This window comes from Oryctolagus cuniculus, chromosome 17 (genome assembly GCF_051225735.1).
Source record: "Oryctolagus cuniculus isolate XC-2025 breed Fujian yellow rabbit chromosome 17, ASM5122573v1, whole genome shotgun sequence".
NCBI classification, from domain to species: domain Eukaryota; kingdom Metazoa; phylum Chordata; class Mammalia; order Lagomorpha; family Leporidae; genus Oryctolagus; species Oryctolagus cuniculus.
The window spans coordinates 11,877,653-11,903,533 of NC_142883.1; the positions used below are offsets into that span (position 1 = coordinate 11,877,653).

At 44.5% G+C, this 25,881-nt stretch overlaps 1 protein-coding gene across 34 annotated transcripts in view; it reads right to left on the bottom strand.

Moving 5' to 3' along the window:
- Nucleotides 1-25,881, bottom strand: part of CEP112 (centrosomal protein 112) — a 519,374-nt gene that overhangs the window by 25,134 nt on the left and 468,359 nt on the right. The gene's annotated exons all lie outside the window — the stretch shown is intronic.

Genomic DNA, 25,881 nt, shown 5'->3' on the forward strand with positions numbered 1-25,881 from the left:
GGCCGAAGCCGGGACCTGGAACCCCATTTAGTGTCCCACGTGGCGGGCAGGGACCCAAGCACATGAGTCATCCGCTGCTGCCTCCCAGGTGCATTAGCGGGAAGCTGGATCAGAAGTGGAATCGACACTACGATATGGGAGGTGGGTGTCCAGCGTCAGTCTTTCTGTGAAATGCAGATCTGGCCATCTTGCCCCTCACACTCCCAAGTGAAAGCACTTCAGTGATTTCCCAGCCTCCCTTGCGTGGATCATCGAAGAACCTGCTCCTGTGATCTGGGCCTAGCTTTGCAGGAACTTTGCGCTCCTTTTCCCCAGAGGTCCCGCACTTATGCTGTCCTGCCTCCTTTTATGCCCTTTCTTCCTCTTGACCTGCTGAGGGCCACCCTGCCTGCCCACACAGCACATTCTCCAAGTTGTCTTCCCTCAGCTCCCCCCACTAAGCTGCCTGGGAAGTTTGTGTCCCTAGCAGTTATTGTTGCTACGATGACAATAATGGACATCTTCTGTGTGAATTCCAGGTAACAGGTACCATTTTGCACCCTTTTTCAAATATTATATTTCGTTTACCCTTTGCATAAATCCTACATAGTACTTTCAAGGCTATTTACCTAAGATGAAATAGACTTAGAGGAGTTACTGCCTTATCCATAATCACACAGATAATTAGCACTTGAGCTACCACCTGGATCTAGGTCTTCCCTACCCCAAAGCCTCTGCATTTATTTTACTATCACATAATATTATAATTATTGATTTGCATACTCCTTTCTTGTATTAGACTGTGGGTTCCCTGAGGGCAAGTTCTGTGTTTAACTGAAGATTAGTGCTATTCAAAAAGTAAATAAGATTAAATTGTTATTTCTTTGAAGATTGAAAAAACACTTTGTGGGCTGCTTTTGCCAATATGAAGGCGTTTTTGGCAACTTCCTGTGTAGGTTGGAGGGACGTAAAGCAGAACATGGATCTGGGCTCACGTAACCAGGGCTGCACCTGCTGAAGGCAGATGGAGAGGTGGTGGCCAGTGAGTGCTCCCCTTCCCGACGTCTAAGAGAGGTTAGGGTCTGTGCATTTGCAAATCAGACAAACTGCTACTGGAGGGTCCCTCGACTAGGTCCACTTAGCCAATTGCCATAGCAGAATTTCTGTTAGAAACAGTTACATGAAACTATCTTTTGCAAGATAAGCACATTGTTTCTGATTGAAACAAAACCAATGCGCAACCTTGCACAACTGTACAGGGAGAGAACACTTCTGCTAGACTGAGCAAGAGGCTTCATCTTCTAATCTTTTTTTTCATTATTACTTTCACTAGTGTGCTCTTTCAGGAATGTCGTGGTGCATTCTTTATGAAACTGTTGCCCAGATCTCTTTTAAAGCCCTTCAGACCAACAAAGGTCAAATAGAGAGCAGGAAGATTTTGTTCTTTCCGTTGAAGGCATTTCTTTAATATTAAAAAATGTACTGAGATCTAGAAACATATTCTAATGATGTCTGAAAGAGTTCATGGTAGAGAGGAAAATGACAAAGAAAAAAGCCCTCAACAACCACTGGCGGCCGAGGGCTGTAGGATCCTCACAGGGACAGCTTTTGTCTTTACTTCAGTGACAGAGAAAACCCACTATTTAAAATTAGAAGAAAAATGTCCAAAACATTATGTGTTGAAATTATGACGAATGCCACTCTTCATGTTTATTGGCCCACAAGGCAAAACCTGTTGTGAAAATTTCGACTACCTCATTTATAAGTGAAAACAGAAAGGGTGTCTCTCCTTATTCAGATAGAATTCTGGGGGGTTCGTTTTTGCCTTTTTTCCACCATCAGAGGCTTCTACGGAAAGGCTTTTCCTGTGCGGCTTCATACCGAGGCTGCTGACTTAGAACTCCACAACAATTTCACTTCCTCTCTTTATCTTAGGCGTGAAACTGATGTGGCAGCAGAAAGTCTAAGATCTGGGGGGATAAGCACACTGTTTTATCTTATGCTAACTCCACTCTGCCCACCCCAATTTTTGAGAAAATATATGTATATATTTTCTCCTTATGAGGAGCTAAGTTAATCTTGCTTCCTTCTGGCCTTGGGTGGATTTTGAATGCTATGACAGATGATGCCAAGTCCCTCTGCTCAAAGTGGCCCATGTCATTTTAGTCATGTCCAGTAATCTGGGAAACATAAGGGCTGTTGTATTGTGGACTTAGGTTAATATACACTTTAAGTGTCCCGTAAGGCAAGGCATGAAGTTTTGATGGAACAGGAACTCACAGAAGACTTGCTGAGATTTTTTATTCAGTCTATCTATGGAACAGCCTGGAAGTTTCTAGATTCCATACAGTAGCCGTAAGAACTGCGGGCGAGAGGCGGGGTGGCTAATCTGTGCTGGGTAAGGATCAGGTGCAGGACATGGAAGAGTGGCCAGGCTTGGGCAGAGAACCTGCAAACTACCACTTTAGGAGTTTGGGGCCCCTGCACTTCTTCAGTGAAACTGTTCTGAGCAGTGGTCAGGTGAGTCACTGCTAGGACGGTGGCGCTGTCTCTGGAAGCCCAGCCCACGGAGGGAACAGGACTGGACACCTGCACTTTATGCAGTATCTCCCTCTTTGCCTTTCTAAAACAGTGCTGAAGGCTTAAGGGTTTTCCAGAACAAGTGTACACCCTGTGCAGAACCCAAAGGGAGAATTACCCCATGTCTTAGGAAATTCATAATTTTGCCTGGACACAAAAAATTCATCCACAAATTATACATCCAGCTATGGAGAGACCATGTAAGTGCAACAGAAATTTGGGGGAAACAAATGATCTTTGTGCATGGAATTATTTGGGCAGCTCTGTGGAAGGAGGTCTCTTGGGATCCCAAAGCAAGTGGTAGTGGGATGGGCAGAGGTTTGGTGACAGGAAATCCCAGGTGAAGGAAAGAGCAGAAGGTAAAGCAAAACCGAGTGTGGCCGGTGTGGCTCAGAGAGCCTCCTCGGCCGCGGGCTGCACTAGAGGTGCTGGCGATGCCAAGGAATAATACTGGACTGTCCACGACGCTAGCCTGCAGAGGTCTGAACAGCTGGGCGGAGAAGTCTGGTAATGAGCGGGAGCCCGTTGTTTTCTGAGCAGCGGAGTAACGCAATGACACAGGTATTTCAGGAACAGTACTCAAATTTGGGGACCGCTGGGGAGAGACCACTCCATCCACACAAAGCTGGCAGGCAGTGGGGAGGATGAAGAAGCTGAATAGAACTCAAGTAACATTCTGCAGGTAGAAGTTACACAGCCCGGTGATGAGATGATTATAAAGTGTGGCTGATGCTGAGGGTAAAGTCCAAGCCCATGCTGTGGTTTCCAGCAGTCCTCTCCCCGAGGCTGCTGTCAGATCCAGCACTCACTGGCCCTGCAGAACTACCTTCACACCTTTGGCTTCTTGGTTCCTGGCTGTCTCAGTCACCTGCTGGTCCGCTGTAACAAACTACCATAGACTGGGGGCTTAGACAACAGACATTTCTCTCTCACCTTCTAGAAGCAGGGAAGTTCAACAGCAGAGTGCCAACATGGCTGGCTGGGTTTAGGAGAGGGCTCTTGCCTCCCTCTTGCAGATGGGCAACTTCTTACTGTATCCTCAGATGGCAGAGATAGAGCAAGATTTTTTTCTTGTAAAGATAAAGTGTCATCATGAAGGGCCTTGTGACTTAATTATTCCCCAAGGCCCTGCTTTTAAGTACTGTCACTTTGAGGGATAGGGCTTCAACAAAGGATTTTTGGGAGAAAGGGTCAAACACTCAGCTCATGATACTACACCAATTTTAACGTTTCACATCTCCGTACTACAGATTTTTTTCAAAGATTTATTTTTCTTATTTGAAAGAGAGTTACAGAGAGAGGTAGAGAGGGAGAGGAAGAGAGAGTCAGAGAGAGAGAGAGAGAGAGAGGTCATCCATCCGTTTGTTCACTCCCCAAATAGCTGCAACCGCTAGAGCTGAGCCTATCTGAAGCCAGGAGCCAGGAGTTTCTTCCAGGTCTCCCACATAGGTGTAGGGGCCTAAGCACTTGGGCCATCTTCTACTGCTTTCCCAATACATTAGCACAGAGTGGGATTGGGAGTGAAGCAGCCAGGACTTGAACCGGTACCCACATGGGATACCAGCGCTGCAGGCTGGGACTTTAACACACTGCATCACAGCGCGGGCCGCAGATTTTTTTTTTTTTTCACTCCTGCTCTGTTTTTGTAACTGGACTCCTTTTTACTTACAAGTCCAGCCCTACCAAGGACCAAGACAATGCCAGCAAGGACAGGAGGCACTACAGAAGGTATTAATGGCGACAACTGGATGGTTTGGGAGAGGGCTCTCCCTCTTACTGTTGCATAGTCAGTCTCCACTGTCCACAGGGCCCCAAGAGCACTTGCAGCATTAACCCAGGCCAACTACTTGGACTTCTGCCTCTGCCCCTGCCATCTGCTCCTGCTCCCTGCTAGAATTAGAGCTCTGGATCAATGAGACAGGAGCCCAGGACTTCTGCAGGAGACACATGGAGGGGAACTTTCTCTTTTCTGTGGATTTGAACTTGGAAACACAGGCCCAGGAATTGATAGCAGTCATCTTGCAATGACGAGGGAGTGATTTAAAGAGAAAGGAGCCAATAATAAGGACAAGGAGGTAGAAAAATTGGCTTTTGGTCTCATAATTTGAGCTACTGGATTAAGACTCCCTTGAAGACAATTTGATGGCTTAGTTACATGAACCAAGAAATTCTCCATAATGTTTAGATCAGTTTGAGATTCAAGCAGTTATTTATTTAAAAAAATTTATTTATTTGAAATACAGAGTGACAAGAGAGAGATGGAGAGACACAGAGAGAGATCTTCCATTTTTTGGTTCATTCCCCAAATGTCCACAACAGCTGGGTTTGGTCCAGGCCAAAGCCAGGAGCAAAGGACTCCATTTGGGTCTCTCACATGGATGGCCAAGGACGCAGGCACTGGAGCTATCATCCGTGACCTTCCAGTCATATAGCCAGGGAGTGAGACTGGAGGCAGAATAGCCAGGACTTGAACCAGACACTCTAACATGGGATGTGGGCATCCTAAGCAGTGGCTTAACCTGCTGTGCCACAATGCCCACCCTCAAACAGTTATTTCTAATTGATTATTTGACTGGAGTCAAGATTCCCTTTCAAGGAACTGCTATGAGTAGGTCCAACTAATCCTCCAAAGACGAAATGACGGTCACTCAGTTTGAAACTCGGCCACACTTAATGTCTGAACAGCTCTCATCGGGTGTTAGATCTGTCCAACAGCTGGACCACCTTCCACATCTCCACGTACCCTGCCCGCCTCACTGCTCACCTACCGGCATTACAACTCTCGTCACTCAAAGCCTCTCCATTTTCCAAATTAGTAGTTAGATTCCTGTGTTGTCTCTTGCTGACTTAACCTAGACTTTCCACACAAAAGTCTTGCATGCTGGGTACTCCCGCCACTTGCTTGCTTCCTCCCTAGGCTATCTTTTGCTGCTGCTGCAAGTCAACCACAATGATAGAACACACACACACACATGCACACGCACACACACACAGACACACATGGTTTGGGTAGGGTCAACTACAAATTCATGCTATTTAACCTCAGTTGACCTTCTCTTCTCCATGGCTGGCAAACCTTTTCTAGGCCCCTGGTTTCCATCTTACAGGACACCTACACACTGAGCGGCCGCTGCTGCTGACGATCTGCTAACGACTGGTCCTGGTGTCATCTAGGGCCCAGTGGCCTCCGTGTGTGGTGAAACTTTTGTTAGTACCTAGGGATTGCCACAGAAAAGAACGACACAAAGGCAAGGGGCTTAGTTACTGGCTGTGTGTCTTAAGTGATGCAAGCCATCCAAGTCGTAATTGCAGAGAATAAGGTATAAATCAATCAAAGAAGTAAATGGAAGCGATTAAAGGCCGGAGCCACTTTAAAGCAAGTGGTGCTCAATCTGAAGACACGGCCAAACTGTTTTGCAAAAGAAATTATGATGGTTTGCTTTTGTTTTTCCTAAAAAGCACTAAGAAATAATGGGACGTTCAGTTGATAATTAAAGAAAAAGAGCACTTCGCGTTGGGGCTTCCGTCCATGAGGCAACAGTCTCAAATTCTTACAGGCAAGGCACAGTCAAGGTATTTTGGTTTCTTTGTACTTTTCTCCTCTTTATTTCAGATTTTACATGAATGAAACACGATGAGTAATTCCTTCTCGTTGGATCTTTCAGGATATTATTTAAACGCTGGCATCTGGTCGGAGGGAAATTTAATGCGAAGTCAGAGGAGTATGTGAAAAATAGTTTACATCTGGTTTTGCACTGCCCATCCCTGGAGGAACACAGGGCGGTGCAGGAAATGAGCGCGCTGCTGGCTCTTGGGCCCTGCCGCTGCCGGGGCTGGCCCCTTCGGTGTAATGCACACCACCGCGTTCCTTTTATAAAGTGAGGGATTAGTGCCACCTTCTTTGTAGCAATGTCGTGACCTTTATAATGCTTCTTAAATTGAGGACAATGATGGACCCACCAAGCCTTAACACATGATTTAAATCTGATCTGACAGTACTTAAACCCAGAAGTCCACAAGGCTAATGGTTGAACAAGCTTGGGAAAATGTCCAGGGAACCGAAGTAGCAGCCCAATGAATGAGAGAGTAATCGCACGTTCTGGGCAGTGGGGTGGCTGGGGGAGAGACGAAATGACGTTTTCTCAGTTGGTATCTGTTGTAAGATTGGCCAAAACTGTGGTCTCATTATAAGGTACTAACAAGGTAAAATATCTCCTTTCACGTGTACCTCTATATTATATTAAGGATAAAAGTTTTTAAGACATTCCTGTTCTCATACCAAAAAAAAAAAAAAAAAAGAAAAAGAAAAAAAGAAAAAAAGCTAAAATGGCTGTTGAAAGCATCTCACAGAGGCTAAAATCAGCAGCAACACTTTAGGGTGGTCGTGAAATTTTGGTACGGATATAGCTTACATTTCTCATATTTAGTTGCGTAAAGACGGAAGGACGGTTAAGATCAGTCTGTCATGGGGGCATACCGAGAATGATCTTGATGCACAGAACCATGAGGAACAAAATACAGGCCAACCACACCCCCAACACCCAGAAAAGCCTGGCTGCTAATGGTCAGGCATGGCTGACCTGCTCTTCAGAGGGGCTGACGCTGGCGACACTGCAGGGATTCATCCCATTTCAATTAACCAACAACTGGGGCCAGGGCTGATTTTTAAGAAATTGTGTTTTAGTTTGTAAACAATTCACATATCAAATGAAATCTCCGGCTTGTTCTTTGAGTAATCCCTGGGGCCCTCCAGGTATGCTGAGCCAGTTGATACACACGCAAAGTTGGGAACCTTCTACCCACATCCAAGAGACCTTATTCCCCAGGGACTTGTATTTCAGCATTTTTCTTTTCAAAACGCAGATCCCCCACTGGAAGCCCTGAGAGTCTACATAATTCACAACCCCAAGGGCAGAGAAGGCAATGAGAATTCCCCCTCCACCTGACCACACGTGGCTCCGGGCAGCAGGAGTCCTGCGATGCCGCACACTGGAAAGGACAACACCGAGCTAGGCCCACTTTCCCCTCCTTCCTGGGACGGACCGAAGAGTTTCCTTTCTCCCTGCTTTTGTTAACATCTGCATGGTTGTCACTCCCCTAGTCCTTCCCGATTGGTTCACTGTAAGAGTTCACCCACCCCTTCAGCCACAGACAGTTTGGAAGGCTCTTTCTGATTGCCAGTCCAGCACTGGGCCCAAAGTGACCCTTCGGTGCCTATGGCCTCTCCCCTCCCTGTCCTCAGCCCTCTCAGAATCTTGCCCTTGTCCCCAGGCAGTCCTGATGCCCAGTATTTTCACATTCCTCCCTCCCCCTGACCCTCACCACCACTTTCTCAAGCAAACGTTTTTGGCAAAGTCTCTGGTGCGTGCCATTTCAAGGGGTAACTGGTACCTTGATAGAGAAAGTTTTGCTCCTATAATTTCAGTTTCCAGCAAGTGAGAATTTTGGGGAAAGGGGGGCGGCTGGCCCCTTTCTCCTCACTGCGACATTGCCTGCTGCTACTATGAACTCCGTTACTCTTGCCGGATACTAATGGCATGTTTCTCCTCCCTGTCAAAAAGATGTCCTGACATTGAGCCCCAATTGCTTGATGAACTATAAAACCTAGATTTTGTGGCAAAGAGTTCCCTTCTAAAGACTAAGTAGAAGATGGAGGGAACAGAGACCAGAAAGCAGAGGTAACCTGCTGTAAAGGCAAGACCAAAGACTCAGAGATTGAGAAGGAGGGGCCCAAAAAAGAACACAGGGCTACGTTGGGTCAAGAAGCCAAGGCAGGTTCACTTTGGGAGTCTTTTTCACTTGGCTATGAACTCCTTTGAGAAAATATTTTTTCCACTTAGTTTACATTCTAGGGCTAATGGTGCCTGTGATATACAGCAAGCATTCAATAAATGTTTGCAGGGTGAGTAAGTGCCTGCTCCTCTTAAAAATAACTTGTTTCTTCCTTCATGAAGGCATATCTGCTTCAAGATTTACTGGTGCCTAAAAGAGGGTCTCAAATGTCTGTGTGGTTCCGTTTCTAAAATACACTCTGATCGTGCCCTAATGGCGGCACAGATATCATGATTAGGATTGCCTAACAGACAGGGTTTCAACTCACTGCTTTGGTCCTATTACTTTCGGTATATTTTTATAACTCAGTTATAATTACAAAAAAAATTCATAATTGAAATTCTCAGAAAGTTTTCTCTCTGCTGGTAATATCTTCATACACAAAAATGCAGACACTTTTATCATTATTTGTCAACTATTTTAAGGAATGAATACCGAAAAGATACACTGTGCATTTCTCCAGCTTTAACTTCATAACCCTACCGTGCCCCAACCTGGATGCTCCTGAATACCACAGCCACACAGAAGTAGAACCAGCAGCAGTGAAGCCACATAATTTTTACAAATGCTACAACCAATTTCACTAACAAGGTCAGTACTAGCAGAAGCAAAATTTTGCAGTTTTACAGATGAGTGAAAATGTAGTAGATACTACTACAGAACTAGAAATACAACTGTCAGCCAACACAGCCCCAAAGCATATGGAACACATTACTCATGTATTCACTGCACAAGTGGCTGCCATGCAAAAAGCACTGTGTGTGCTGTGGCAGTGGGGGGACTGGGACTAAGCTCAATGCCGATGACTGGGGAGTCAGCTCATACTGCTGTCCTCAGAAGAACCTACCACAATAAAGAAGTAGGTAAAAGTAGTAACTGTAATACGAAAGGAGTAGAGATATGTGAAGAAATGTTCACTACTGTTTCTCAAGGGAAATGTACTTCTCAGATGTGTGCTGGGTTGTTTGGCTGAGGAGGGGGTGGGGAAAACAAACACTTGCAGCTGCCTACAAAGGGAACACTGGGAGCAGGTGGCAAAGGGAAAACAGTGGCCAGTGGGCCCGGAATCTGAAGGTCAGACCAGAGGTGACTCCACAGCAGAGGGACGCAGGACTGCAGTGTGCGGGCGTCAGCAGGGGAGCTCGGGAGGCAGTGTGGACCTTTCAGCACCTACCCAGGGAAAAGCTACTCCTTGGAGGGGAAGCTCTTGCGTGATGTTAAGAGTTCCCATGACAGGTTGAAGGGAGGGAGCCAAGAAGTTACTCTGTGGCTACGAAAGGACAAGTTCAAAGTGGATGATGCTTGCATCCTGCATGTCAAGAGGACTCCAGTTTCCTCTCTCTGATTGGTACAACTTCCCTGTAACAACGAGACATAAATTATGCTTATATTCTAAGTGGTAAAAGTTGACTATGTAGTAAATATATATGTATCGTACACATACAGTGTATGCATGTATATACATGTATGTATGTATGTGTATGTGTGTATGTTCCTACTATAACATATTCTATGCCCTGAAAGGAAGCTGTCTAGTGGAAATGAAAAGATACATACACAAGTAATTATGAGGGTGATGCTTTGTCTAAACCCAACCAAAGCGACTATCAAAAACCCTCAGAATGCTGATGCCCAGTGAGACACAGCACTTCCATGAAAGATGAGCAAGGGACAAGGACTCCTACTGTCGCTGCTACTAGTCAGCACCAGACCAGGGCCTCATCTGCAGTAAGACAAGCAAGGGAGTGAAAGATGGAGAGGAAGATGATCGGGAATGATACACTTGCTTACTTAGAAAACTTAAGAAATTAACTGAAAAATCAGTAGGACCATTATTGGTAATAGATTTTTTGGTTGGCTGTAAAAACACGAATTCTTTCCTAAAGGCCATCAGTAATTATTAGAAAATAGAATGTAAATTCATAAGAAGAAACAAAACACCACAGTGGACCTGGGGAATAAATTAAACAAGAAATGTACCACATGTCCTAATGAAGATAAATTTCAATTGTTCTGAAAGCCACAAAAGAAGACCTAATGAAGTGCGAAGAGACAAAAAGTTGCTGGGAGGACCCAATACTGCCAAGATATCAAATATCCTTAGGCTAATTCCTAAATTCAATGCAATCCCAACCAGACTATAGTCAGTGAGATTTTTAAAAAGGGAACTCTATAGGCTCAGTCCAAGATTCATATAAACAGCAAATGCTTAAGGACACCTAAGAATTCTAAAAAGAAGATGAGAGGAAATTTCCCCCATAGATAACAGTTACTATGTCCGAGTATAATTTCTTGAAGTTTTACTCATAATAACTGATTTAATCCTCATAACAACTTCATAAAGGGAGCACTATCACGAACTCCTGTTAGAGGACAGAAAACTGAGTTGTGAAGTAAAAAAAGTAACTGCTTGAGATCCCATAGCAAGTAAGTAGAAATGGCAGAGCTGGGATTTGAACCCAGGTAGTATGAACCTGGAGCTCGCACTCCCAGCATCATAATATGTTGCTTGTATTGCACAGGAAAAGATTGAATAGGAAAGAAAAGAAACATTTGCTCATACAAGGGGACTTCAAAAAGTTTGCAGAAAATAAACGTCTTCCAATTCCATTTTTCCATGGACCTTTTGAATCCCATTCATATATAGAGTTTTGATGACAAATGTGGCATTTCAGAAAAAAATGGAGAAATCATGCCTTAGCCAATATATGGTATTAATAACTAGCTGTGTATTTGGAAATAAAAAAAATAAAGTAGTATTCCAATATGAGGAAATTTCAAAAAGTTTGTGGAAAAATGAAACTAAAATTTGGTTATTTTGGTGCAAAGCAATTTTGAAATTCATATAGTTTTTTTCATAATGTGCATTTCCATGAACTTTTAGAAGACTTATAGTGGCCAGCGCCATGGCTCACTAGGCTAATCTGCCTGCGGCGCTGGCACCCCGGGTTCTAGTCCTGGTTGGGGCGCTGGATTCTGTCCCAGTTGTTCCTCTTCCAGTCCAGCTCTCTGCTGTGGCCCGGGAAGGCAGTGGAGGATGGCCCAAGTGCTTGGGCCCTGCACCCCATGGGAGACCAGGAGGAAGCACCTGGCTCCTGGCTCCGGATCAGCACAGCGCGCCAGCGGCAACACGCTGGCCATAGCGGCCACTTGGAGGGTGAACCAACAGAAAAAGGAAGACCTTTCTCTCTGTCTCTCTCACTGTCTAACTCTGCCTGTCAAAAAGAAAAAAAGACTTACAGTACTTTCCTATTATTGCTGTAACAAGTTGCCCAGATTCAGCAGCTGAAAACAACACAGATTTATTATCTCACAGCTTTATTGGTCAGAAGTTTGAGGGGGCTCAGTTGTTTCTCTGCTCCTGGGCATCACAAGGTTGAAAGTGAAGTGTTACCTGTCCAGGCTGGAGGTTCTGAGGCAGAGATTACTTTTAAGCTTATCTGGATTGTTGGCTGAATTCAGTTTCTTGCAACTATAGCATTTATTCCAGAGAAGTGAGACTGATTTAACACTAGAAAACCAATCTATGAATTTTACTCATTAGCTAAATAAAGGACAAAATTCCTATTAATTTCTCAAAAGATGGGGAAAAGGCGTTTAAGAAAATTCAACATTCATTTATGATTTAACAAAGAAAAGTCTCTTGGCGGGGCCGATGCTGTGGCACAGCGGGTTAAAGCCCTGGCCTAGAGCGCCAGCATCCCATATGGTGACGGTTCTAGTCCCGGCTGCTCCTCCTCCAATCCAGCTCTCTGCTATGGCCTAGGATAGTAGTTTAAGATGGCCCAAGTCCTTGGGTGTCTGCACCCTCATAGGAGACCCAGAAGAAGCTCCTGGCTTCGGATTGGTGCATCTCTGGCTGTTGCAGCCATCTCGGAAGTGAACCAGTGGATGAAAGACCTCTTTCTCTGTCTCTACCTCTCTCTGTAACTGTCTTTCAAATAAATAAAAAATAAATCTTTTTTAAAAAAAGACTCTTGGTAAGAATATAAAGAAACTCCTTAATGTGTGAAAAGGAATCTATACAAAGCCAATTGTATTTCTAGGTCAGCAACAAAATGTAAGAAAACACAATTTTAAAAAAAGCTATTTAAAACACAAGCATTGCCGGCGCCACAGCTCACTAGGCTAATCCTCCGCCTTGTGGCGCCGGCACACCGGGTTCTAGTCCCGGTTGGGGCGCCGGATTCTGTCCCGGTTGCCCTTCTTCCAGGCCAGCTCTCTGCTGTGGCCCGGGAGTGCAGTGGAGGATGGCCCAAGTGCTTGGGCCCTGCACCCCATGGGAGACCAGGATAAGTACCTGGCTCCTACCATCGGATCAGTGCGGTGCGCCAGCTGCAGCGCGCCAGCCGTGGCGGCCACTGGAGGGTGAACCAACGGCAAAAAAGGAAGACCTTTCTCTCTGTCTCTCTCTCTCACTGTCCACTCTGCCTGTCAAAAAATAAAATAAAATAAATAAATAAAACACAAGCATCATGTCAAATACTTAGGATTAAGTTTAACAGGTATGTGGAAGACATATTCAGAAATTTAAAACATAACAGAATAATTAAAGAATCCCTGAAGAAAGCAGGGTGGTATACTATGTTCATGGACTAGCAGACATTAGAAATTGGCACAATGTGTCTGAAATTTATATAGAAAAACCAGAGCTACAAAGAACCAATCACTGACTTGCAAACTTCATCACAAGAGCAAGAGTGTTTGCTTGTTTTGTGCCTCAAGGAATATCCAGGCCACAGAGAAGTAAATATTTGGTGAACTAAATGTTCACTTGGAAGGTTTCACTTCCAAGTTTATAAAGAGAGTTCACTTTGAGCTGTCATTCAATTGCAATGGCATATTCTGATTTACCATTTATTACAAAGCCTCAAAATCATATGCAATGAATAGAGCATTTGGGAACATTTGGTCTAGGTTTTCAGTTTTCCCTTTATTCTTTCTAGAGGGGAATTCATTCAAATAATAGTTAAACTGAAGCGTAGAAAAATAAGATGAACAGTTGCTCCCATTCCAGCAGGGGTGCCAGGCCTGGAGCCCCACCCCCTGGATCCTTGTCTCCTTTCTGTGGCTGCTTCTTTAACAACCAGGACGAGAATCCAAGCCTCATGTCTGTGCCCTTCCCGTCAATCTTGCTCCTGACCTGTGTTGTGAAGAGGCCCCCAAATAAGTATGTCAGGTCCAAGACCAATAAGTTGCAAATTCCTTTCTTAATTATTATTTTTTTAAGATTTATTTATTTATTTGAAAAAGTTACACAGAGAGAGAAGGAGACAGAGCCAGAGAGCCAGAGAGCCAGAGAGAGTGAGAGAGAGCTAGAGAGAGCGAGAGAGAGAGGTCTTCCATTTGCTGGTTCACTCTCTAATTGGCCACAATGGCTGGAGCTGCGCCAATCTGAAGCCAGGAGCCAGGAGCTTCTTCCGGGGTCTCCCACATGGGTGCAAGGGCCCAAGGATTTGGGCCATCGTCCACTGTTTTCCCAGGCCATAGCAGAGAGCTGGATCGGAAGTGGAGCAGGGACTCAAACCAACGCTCATATTGGATGCCGGCAACTGCAGGCAGTGGCTTTACCTGCTATGCCACAGTGCCAGCACCACTTTCCTACTTCTTAATCACCAAAAACTAGGAAATCTCCCATCAGAGTGCCTTGTACTTCTGACTTCTCACCCCTTCTGATTAAACCTGAGTGCAAATCTCATGTGTAAACTTAACAATGGATCTTTAAACTATGTTCTTTATTACAACAACAGAAGATACTAGGAGATAACCACATTTTCCATTTCATCTCTTTACACTGAGAGCTGAGTATTAGATTGTTCAAAATAGGCCTGTACTTCATGAAATTTTAATGCCAATTATGTTATATTCTTCACTGGTTCCAACTTTTCCATTAGTATGACAAGTTATTCTTTGATTTGAACTCTTTATAATTATGTTTTGTCCTTCTGGACAGAAATCCAGCAGGCTATCTAGATGGAAAACATGTTCAAATATTCAAATAGCCTTTTTAACCTCCAAACTGTCTGTTGTATTAAAAAATCACCCTTCTTTCCTTACTTCTGGTTTAAATGGAAATTCATCTAAAGAAAAAATCTGTGCTCTGAGGCAAGTGCTGGCTGGCATCCCATATGGGCACCAGTTTGAGTCCTAGCTGTTCCACTTCTGATTCATCTCCCTGCTAAGGCACCTGGGAAAAGCAGTGGAAGGTGGCTCAAGTCCTTGGGCCCCTGCACCCATGTAGGAGACCTGGAAGAAACTCCTGGCACCTGGCTTCAGCCTGGCCTAGCTTCAGCTGTTGTGGCAACTTGGGGAGTGAACCAGTGGATGGACGATCTCTCTCTTTCTCTTTCTTTCTCTCTCTGTAACTTTGCCTTTCAAATAAATAAATAAATAAATCTTTAAAAAGTCTGTGGTTTGTCATGTTTACCAATAAATGATTTCAATTGCTTTTATCTCAAAATAGGCCTTTCTCATTAGGAAAAGGATCTTTTCTAGCTGAACCATAGTAACAGAGGAATCACAGGCAATCCTAGAATGCTTGATATCCCTTAGTGAACATAAGATGCACAGTAAGAAGTCATTAGACATTTGTCTCTTGTAACCATGCTGGCTCACCCTCACCCTCCTCTACCATCACTGTTTCTCTCTCCTTTTACTTTCTCTTCCAAGCTGTTCACTTAGTTTTAATGCAGGGCTTGGTGTCCTCCAGAGCAGTCAGGCTTCCTAGGGCACTGTTCAGGAACATCTTCTTTTAATCTTCCTGGGAGACTGGATTTGGTTACCCTGGTTAGTCCTCGATAATTCTTCTTGCCCAGTAGTTTTATTTTATATTTTTAAAGATTTTTTATTTGGAAGTAAGGGGAGGTAGAAAGAGAGAGGGAGAGAGAGGAAGGGAGAGAGGGAGAGAGGGAGAGAGAGAGAGAATCTCTCTCATTTGTTGGTTTGCTCCCCAAATGGCCGCAAGAGCTGGGGCTGGGCCAGGTTGAATCAAGGAGCCAGGGACTCCATCTGTGTCTCCCACGTGGACTGCAGGGACTCAAGTTCTAAGGCCATTTTCCAGTGCACATCTGCAGAGATTTGGATTAGAAACCAAGTAGCTGGGCCTTGAACTAACACTACAATAACTAACACCTGCCGTGCCAGGCACCTGCCCTCTACCCAGCAGTGTTAAAAGATGGTATATGATACATTTTGGTTTTACGTTTTAAGTGCCTCCATAATTTACAAGTTTGACACAAGTCATTTCGATTAAATTATTTTTGGATTTTAAAAATAAAACCAAAAGAAAATGGTGTTGAGGAAACCGGATCTCCACATGCAGAAGTATGAAATTAGACCCCTACTTTACACCTCACAAAAAATTAATTCAAAATGGATCAAAGACCTAAATCTATCATCTGATACCATAAAATTACTAGAGAACATTGAAGAAACTCTCCAAGACATTGGCATAGGCAAAGACTTCTTGGAAAAGACCCCATAAGCACAGGTAACCTTAAAGCCAAAACTGACAAATGGGATGACATCAAGCTGAGAAGCTTCTGCACTGCAAAAGAAACACTCAGCAAAGTGAAGAGGTGATCAACAGAATGGGAGAAAACATTTGCAAACTATGCAACTGATAAAGGGTTAACATCCAGAATCTATAAAGAGCTCAAGAAACTCAACAACAGCAAAACAATCCAGTTAAGAAATGGGCAAATGACTTTAACAGGCATTTTTTTTGACAGGCAAAGTGGACAGTGAGAGAGACAGAGAGAAAGGTCTTCCTTTGCTGTTCGTTCACCCCCCAATGGTTGCCGCAGCCAGCGCACCACGCTGATCTGAAGACAGGAGCCAGGTGCTTCTCCTGGTCTCCCATGCAGGTGCAGGGCCCAAGCACTTGGGCCATCCTCCACTGCTCTCCCTGGCCACAGCAGAGAGCTGGCCTGGAAGAGGGGCAACTGGGACAGAACCCAGCGCCCCAACCGGGACTAGAACCCGGTGTGCCGGCGCTGCAAGGTGGAGGATTAGCCTAGTGAGCTGCGGTGCCGGCCTTTAACAGGCATTTTTGAAGAGAAGAAATTCAAATGTCCAACAGACACTTCAAAAAAGGATCAGAATCACTACCCATCAGGGAAATGTAAATCAAAACCATGGTGAGGTTTCCCATCACTCCAGTTAGAATGGCTCTCATACAGAAATCAATAAACAACAAATGCTGGTGAGGATGTGGGGAAAAGGAGCCCTGGCCCATTGTTGGTGGGAACGTAAACTGGTGCAACCACTGTGGAAAATAGTATGTGGACACCTCAGAAATCTGAATACAGACCTCCCACATGACCCAGCCATCCCACCCCTGGAAAGTTACCCAAGTCCAAAGAGATTAGCATCTGAAAGAGTTATCTGTACCCTCATGTTCATTGCAGCACAGTTCACAATAGCTTAGATATGGAATCAACCCATATGTCCATCAACTGTTGACTGAATAAAGAAATTATGGTATATATACACTATGGAGTACTACTCGGCTTAAAAAAAAGAAAGCTTGTCTTTTCAGCAAGATGGATGCAACTGGAAACCATTTTACTTACTAAATTAGTGAGTCTCAAAAACACAGATATCATATGTTTTCCCTGATCCTAGGTAACTAATAGAGTATCTAAAATGTAGTGTATCAGAGTGAAATGGACATTTTGAGATTCAATAATTGTTTACAGCCTTTGCCTTTGTCTCTTCTGTTGAGGAACAGTTTTTCTTCATACTATTTGTTGAACTCTTTTACTTAGTGTATGGTTAACTATATGCTCATTAAGTAAACTGAAAACAGATCTTTGTAAAAATTAAGAGTAGGAATGGGAGAGGGAGGAGGAAGAAAGGTTGGAGCGTGGCAGAAGGGAGGGTAGGGTAGGAATTATCACTATGTTCCTAAATCCACATATATGAAATACATTAAACTTGTACAACTTAAAAAAGTTAAAAAAAGAAGTACGGATATATTATAACATTGGTTCATTATAGGAATAAAAGGCGAGACTCAGCCCTGGGCAGGCACAGCCTAACTCTGGTCCCTAAGCCTCAGCCACAGCCACAGCCTGTGTCATCCTGTGGCTCTCCCCCAGTGTTCACCGTGAGGACCAAGAGCCACTTCAGCAATGTAGAAAATGCTTTCAGGAGAAACAGCTGCAGAGATGCAGCGGGTACTCTGCTGACACGTGGATCTGAGATGCAGCAAAGCACCTCTTCCTCTAATCCCCAGCACAATAAGCCCAGTGAGGTCAAAAGCCAGGGAGGGGGCCCTGAAGGCAGCAGTGATGAAGCACAGAGCACATTCCCTCTTCACAGGACCCCTAGAAAATGGTGCTGTGGTCATGGCACATAATCATTAGGGGGGTTTGAGGCACGAGTGTTCAACTTTCTCTGCCATGGAAATCTACTAGAATAACTCGTGGCTAAGGAATATCTTGATGAGATATATCTTTAAATAAAATTACTAATGTTCCTAACACTGTGGTTCAAGTGTTGTCCCCCCCCCCCCCCCCCCAGAAAACAGGGGCAAGGATTCAAACTCTCATTGAGAACAAGATGTGGCCAAAATTAAATGTGGTTCTAGCCCTCCAAGCAACTCAAGTCTTAGAGTGATGCATCACACCAGCTGTCCGGGAACAAATGCATTTTGTTGGCATGGGAACAAAAGAATTAGTCTGAATTTTGTAAATAAACTGTGGTTATTAAAATTACTCGAAACAAGCCAGAATAATAACCATTAAACATGAAAAGTCAATAGAAGTCTTTGAATTATATTTTTGTTGCAATTATTCTTCCTGTTTTAATAATGTGCTTTGGGATAAAATGTAGTTTTGATTTGTTGGTACTTTTAAATAGATTTCACTGCAGATGAGTTAGCCAACAGCAGAGTTTTAAAATCCATTATGGAAAATGGAAATTAAAGGCCTGGAAATCTGTAGAAGACTGATTCTTCCTTTAAGCAAGTCATGATTATTGTTGCATTGATTTTCTGTCTCCACCGCATCATCTTCTTTAAGGCTGCCTGTGACTCCATAGATTTGTTGGTTACCCTTGATGATGACTGAGGTGGTTTAAAGATAAGCAGTGCTATCCAATGAGAGCTTTAGATGTTTTGATTTTAGTTCTCCTAAAATCCATGTTACTCTCCACCAGATCATTGGGCACTGTGGGAGGCACAGAAACTCTTTGGGAATACAAATGACGGTAGGTGCAATGGTGTCACAGGCAAGAGGAGCTAAGGTGCCTCCAGAGCTGCCTGACTTGAAAGCTGTGTATACTACAGAGACCAAACGCTAGCCTGCACACTCAGGAATCCGGGGAGGAATCGGCAGGACGCTCGGTTCATCCGTGGAAGAAATAAAGGACTCTTTTGATGTCCTTGGTGCTTTGGCCTTTTGAGGGCGTCTTGTGAGACAGACAAGGAAGAAGACTCTGCCCTGTTTACGAGGTGAGCAGAAAGGCCAGCCCAGGGCAGGGCGCTGGCATTTGCTTTCTATTACTTTTACTGGGCCTGTGAGCCCTTCTGGTGCTACCGTGTCTGGGGAATAGCTGAGGCCCACAGAGAAGCTACCAGAAGCTGTGAAGGATCCTCCCAATGGAAGTACTGCCCCAGATGAAAATGATAAAAGAATATCTATAAATTTATTTTATTGAAAGTTGAGATGAGGGGGCCAGTGCTGTGGTATAGGGTAAAGCCGTGGCCTGCGGTGCCAGCATCCTGTATGAGTGCCGGTTCAAGTCTCAGCTGTTCTACTTCTGATCCAGCTCCCTGCTAATGCGCCTGGGAGAGTAGCAGAGGATGGCCCAAGAACCTGGGTCCCTGCACCCACATGGGAGACCCAGAAGAAGCTCCTGACTCCTGGCTTCGGCCTGGCCCAGGCCCAGTCACTGTGGACATTTGGGGAGTAAACCAGCAGATGGAAGATCTCTCTCTTTCTGTAACTCTGCCTTTCAAATAAATAAAACATTTTTTTTAAAGGAAAAGTCCAGGTAAGAATGTGCTTAGAAACACTTAGCATGTATTTAGGAGGCCTGACACCAAAGGCCTTACCCGAGGTTGGTGACACCTGGAATTCTTCATCCTCAAACTCCTTGGAGCATGTGGTGCTGCGGCTACTCTTCCCTCCCCCTCCTCCATCTCTCTCCTCTCCTGCTCTCTCCCTATTTCTTCCCATTATCCACTGAACTCCACGTGGGCCAGGAACTGGGCTAAATGTGGGGATACAAGGATTAGTGTGACACAGTCCCCGCTCAGGTCCTGCCCCAGGTACTGAGTGAGTCTGATGGGAGAGCTTTCATGGAGGACCAGAGAGAGGGCTGCAGGGCCACGGGTGAAGGAGGAGCAGAGGGTGTTTTGAGGCTGTTTTGAGGGTGGGGCTTGGGGGAGCAAAGCCCTCACTGAGCAGTCCCATTCCACAGGAGCACGTGGATGCCACGAAGATGACAGAGGCTGAAAGCCTGGGAGGGAACCCTGTTTTCAAGGGATGAGACTCCCCCGGCTCTGCCCCGGCCTCCCTGCCTATTCCCTCTAAGTCCTCTTTGCATCCTCCTCTACTTTCTCTGGGTCTTTGAGTGCGGTCTTGCCTGTGGGTCTGCCCAAGGCCCTTTCCTCTTCTGTTAACATCAGCCACATGCTGTGGGCCTCTGCTGCTTCCCCATCAAGGTAATTCTCACATGTTCATAGCTCTAGGGCTTGCTCTTTCTTTTTAAAAAGATTTATTTATTTGAAAGGCAGAGCAACAGGAATAGAGGGAGAGACAGAGAGAGAGAGATCATCCCTTCTCCAGTTCACTCCCCAAATGGGCTGGGCCAGGCCAAAATCAGATGCCAGGAATTCCATCCTGGTCTCCCATGTGGGTGGCAGGGCACAAGTCCCTGGGCCATCTTCCGCTGCTTTCTCAGGCACATAGCAGGAAGCTGGATTGGAAGCAGGGCAGCCAGGACTCAAATCAGCACTCCAGTATGGGATGCAGTGTCCTAAGCAGGCGTTTAACCCACTGTGTCTCAGTACCAGCCCCAAGGGCTCTTTCTTGAGTTCTAGATTCAGATTTTCAACTATGCCTGTCTAAACAAATGGCCTCCTATTACCATCTCAGATGCAACATCTAGAAGATGATACTGGTGTCTGCTACATACCAGCTTATCAGTAGAAAAGCTTGGCATTATTTTTAGTACATTCCCTTCATTTTACCTCTAAATCTCTGAATTTTCCCTCTAACTGTGTCTTCACATCAGCTTCTTGCTTCATACTCTCTGACAACACCCAGCTCAAGTCTTTCCTATTCCTCTTGTGACTAGTGACGTGGACCGCGGTGCTGTAACTTCTGAACTGGTCTCCTTTCATCTCGCCTTCATCTTATCTGTTGCTGCCAGATTAATCTTTGTAAAGTATAACCTCAATCATGTAACACTTCCCAGTAAAGGAAGAAACCGCAATTGCTGACAACTGCTTTCTGACAAATGACTGAACTCCTTAGCATTGCATCCAAGATTGGCCACTGATTGTCCTAACACATTCCACAGTGTTTAGTAAGGAGCAGATATTCAAGAACAAAGGGATTTTTTACTTTTTCTTTTTTTAGATGGATTAAATGAACGAAACTAACTTTCTGATCTTGTTTTCCTCCTGATATTACCCCCCGGCCAAGATCTTACTCAATACTCCCTGAACACACCCCCCCCCCCGCCCCCCGCAAAGAAAACTTTTATTTAAGGAATACAAACTTCACGCATTTCGTAAGTACAACTTTAGTAATCTAGTTCTGTTCTCTAGCTAGAATGTCTTTCCTCTCTCTTAAGGCCCAACTCAGATGTCTCCTTCTCGGCTATAAATAACTACACCCACACACACTGCCTCTGCATGTGTTATAGTTTGGAAGTGTTTTTACAAATTTTACCTTATTGTGGTCTTCCCAGGACCCCTGTGGGGTGGTACTATTACTAACTTCTTACTGATCAGGAGCCTGATCACAGAGAAAAGTGATTTCTGAAAGTCACACATTCATTGTGACAAAGGTGTGACATGGGCCCACACCAGTCCTTGAAGCCTCTCCTCTCTGTGCTCCCTGCGGCACGGTGGTGGTCTCTGGGACAACCTCTGTCCCTTGTTAATCCCACCCCCTGAACACACATAGTTGCCACTGAGACTTAGGTCAGTAGATTCCTTGAAAAGTCAACTGACGTGTCCAGGCCTTACACAAGTAGGCTGTTCACTGCAAGCTGTGACTGAAATGTGCGAGTGTGACAGCCTGTAGCTATACATTTCAAAGCAATTTATGGGTTCCTTGTGTCTGCACAAGTCTACACTTCTAATGCTTGGACACACAGGATAAGGCTCAGAATGAAACCAGCTTGCTGCACAAAACGCTAGCCAGGAAGCCAGGAAGGCCTCCAGGGACAGCTCGAGGCAGAAAGACGGGGCAGCAGCCCAGGGGCTGCGGGAAGTGCCCCTCCTCTGCCCACCTCGGAAGGGCTGGATCCTCTGAGGACCCATCGACTCCTGACACAACTCAGCGAGGGCCCAAGCCTGCCCAGGCTGGCACTCTACCTTTTTCTGGCTAAAGACCCCCGCCCTTCCTTCCCTCCAGGGTCTGGAAAACGGGAATCAGCCCCAGGGCTCCTGCTCTTCCATTTCTTCTCACTCTGGGCTTCCAGAGTCCTTCAGGAGAAAGAGCGGACGCTCATGCCAGCCCTGGAGTCTGCGTTTGATGTCTGTCTCCCCTGCACCGCCAGAGCGCAGGCTGCTTGAGGGCCGGAGCTCTGACTCGCTCAGCTTTGTCCTCGGGGCCTGGTGCTGTCTGTGAGTGATGAAGTGTCAGGGGAAAGGAGGATGGACTCGCCCGTGAAATGCTCAGCACTGTAACTGCTTTATCAGATCTCTGCAGTATCGGTGTTTTTCTGATGAGCGTACTTAAAATTATCTTCTGGGACACTGACTGACCAACATAACCAAAGCCTGTCATGCCATTTTGAAACAGGGAGTTTGCTACTCATGCACCGATATCCAGTTAGGTTAGGTCAGAAGCTGACCACACTCAGCACCTTTGTGATAAACACATGCTTTGCCCAGTGTTAAGAATGCCAAGGGGCCGGTGCTGTGGCATGGCAGGTAAAGCCGCCGCCTGCAGTGCTGGCATCCCATATGGGTGCCAGTTGGAGTCCCGGCTGCTCCTCTTCTGATCCAGCTCTCTGCTATGGCCTGGGAAGGCAGTAGAAGATGGCTCAAGTCCTTGGGCCCCTGCACCTGCGTGGGAGACCTGGAGGAAGCTCCCTGTTCCTGGCTTTGAATTGGCCCAGCTCTGGCTGTTGCAGCCAACTGGGGAGTGAACCAGTGGATGGAAGACCTTTCTCTCTGCCTTTCCTTCTCTCTCTGTGTAACTCTGACTTTCAAATAAATAAATCAATCTTTTTTTTTTTTTTAAAAAGAACACCGAGTGCATTTTTAGTCTCTTCCTATTCTTTTCTATAATTTATCACATCAAATTATCCAGTCTTACTGTGAATAATGAAACACTGTCCGCTCAAAAAAAATACATTTTAGTTTTACACATCAGATTTTAATCTCTGTCTGAACCCAAGTGACAGATGGCATATGTTCATTAGACACAATGGAAAATAATAACCAGGGAGCAAGCGGGCCACACGCTGTCCTTCCCCGGGCCCGCCACCATTGTGGTGTATGTTGGGATGCCGCGTCCATTCCTGCTGACTGTTTCCTTGCACAACAAGGATGTTTGATCAGAGCTCTGATCTCCTGACCTTTGCTGCAATTATGGATTCCTTCACAGATCTTATCTGGAATTAGGAATTATTAACTCCTGGGATGGATAAAAATAATGTTTTTTTTTTTTTTTAACTTACTTTACTATTTACAGATTAAAGAAAGAGCATGTTTTTGTAAGATTGCTTAGATGGAGAATGAGTATTTTCTAATTTTGTTTGTGCTGTTTCTTTTGAACCTGCATGAGGGGCACTTAACCCCTTGGACACATCTTCTCTGTGTGCTGGCGTGCCGCAGTGAGGACACAGTGGGGGAGCTGATGGCACAAGGCAAGTGGTGGGCAGCAAGGATACCACCCATAGAGACCTGATGAGAAGCAACCTTTGTGTTTAATTAAAAACTTAACTTGTTAAAATGCCTCATTCATTTTTTTTTGTTTTTATAGAATCAAAACAGAGGAATTTTTCTTAAATGAAAAACAGAAACAGTTTAAAGTTTCTTTTTTTTTTTTAAGCAAGCAAGTTAAAAAAAGCAGCCTAGGAAATTGTTCTTTGTAATTCTGCCAGTTTCAATTTTGAGTCTTTATGCAACCAGTATCAGGATAATAATATTTAGTTGAAAAGGAAGAGGAGAGAGTTCTAAATAGCTGTTCTGCACACGTTTCAGTTGCCTGATTGGCTGATGTGAGGCTAGCTACTGTTATTGCAACTGCTTTGATGGATGACAAAAAAGAAAAGCACAATATAATGTCAATGTTTTAGAAATCCTGAGAAAGTTCATATGTAAGCAGATCCAAAAACATTCCATGACAGTTGTTCTAATTATTTTTGACTATTTCTATCAATGTCAGCAATGGAAAGGGGAGGGCACAGGTTAAATTTAGATAAAATAAAAAATTGAATTAAATATAGATGAACAGTATTTATTAAATGCTCATTATTTGCTGTGCAGTTTTGTTGAAACAACTGGCAGTTTTTTCTCTCTGGCTACACCCCAGGATCTGTGGAAAGAACCCAACATCTTATGGTTGCAAAGATTATGAAATATTCAGCTTTACCCATGGGTATTTCCTGACATTCCTTTGGTAAACTGTAGCCTAATAGAAGATATCAGGAATTAGTCTAAGAAATATTCTAAAAAGCTATTGTCACTACAAAGATGAAAGCAACTTTGATGATCAAAAAGAAGCCAATAAAAAAAAAAAGACTGAAAGTGGTTCCTGAATCCTTCCCTACTGTTCATTCGGGATTTCTTAATTTCCCTACTCTCAATATATTATGGAATTTTCTGTGTGAAGCTTTGCCATGAATTAAAGTGATGTCAACAAAGTTTTACCTTCAGTCATATTTTACCACAAACTGGAGAAGCCCCAGTTCTCCAGAGAACTTCTGCTTTTAAGAATTTCGTCTTTTCTCTTCTTTGACCTGCATGCATCCTTGGCCAGGGAGGGAACTCAGCTGACCTTCAGAAAAGACCAGGCCCACGCAGACTCGCAGCAACGCCATGCTCCAGCTGCGTGGCCGTCTGCGTCGGTGACCACACCTGCTCTGCTCTGTCCCCGTGCTCTTCGCTTCTCTCTGCCCCTGGAAGGTCAAGGCCACTTGCTCCTGGACAGGGCATCTAGAACAGCATCACTGCTAGCTCCATGTTTTTAAATTAACTAGAAATGTAACTTAAAAATTATCATGGGATTCAGATAAACCTGGGTGTCAATCAACCCCTACTGTGTACTAGCTGTGTGGTCTTAGATGAGTTACTCAATCTCTGAGTTTTTACTGAGGCATCTATAAAACAGCGGTAATATTGACTTTACATGGTTATTGTAAAGATTAAGTGAAATATGTGTAATATTTCCCTTTACATACATACATTTATTTATTTATTTATTTATAAGGCAGAGAGGGAGACATACACAGAGTCAGAGACAGAGAGAGAAGAGTGAGACACAGAGAGAAATCTCTTATCTACTTCCCAAATGTCTGCACTTGGGAGTGGGCCAGGCTGAAGCCAGGAGCCAAGAACTCAACATGACTCTCCCATTTGGGTAGCAGGGACCCAACTACTAGAGCCCCCAAAGCTGCCTCCCAGGGAGTGCAAGTGTAATGGTTCTTGTATACTCTGTTACCCTGTAAGCAAATGATGAAGTATAATGATTATTTTATACGAATATTATTCTTTTATCCTATTATTGACCATGCATATGTATATTTATGCATGTCATACATCCATGACAGATGCATACATATATGATACACATATTACACAGTATCAATTACATACACATATACACAGTAATAGACACACATTACACATTATCTATTAGATAGCAGGAAGGGACCATAGGTCATGTCAATTCACTGGGCATTAGTTCTCAGCACCTGTTGGGTGCTAGTTCCACGCCTACAATCCCCTATCATGGGATCCCAGGTGGAGACAACCTCCAGAGTTGCATATAGCTTCCTTGTTAGCTTCACTTCAGTGTTTAGCTTTCCCCAAAAGGGCAACGTTACCTAATCTAATATTCCTGTACTGAGTTTTACTATGAGACAACCAAAGTATAAGCACCCGTCAATACCTATGGCAGGTTCTGTACATAATGGATTGGTAGCACTTAGAAGACTGTTAGCAATGCTATGTCCAATGGCTGGGGACAGTGCACTTATAAAAGGCTTCAGTAAGACTAATGGTATCTATTGATACACTGCTGGCTTTTATTTTAAAATGTCAAAATTACCACTCAATCTAATTCACTATCACCAGAA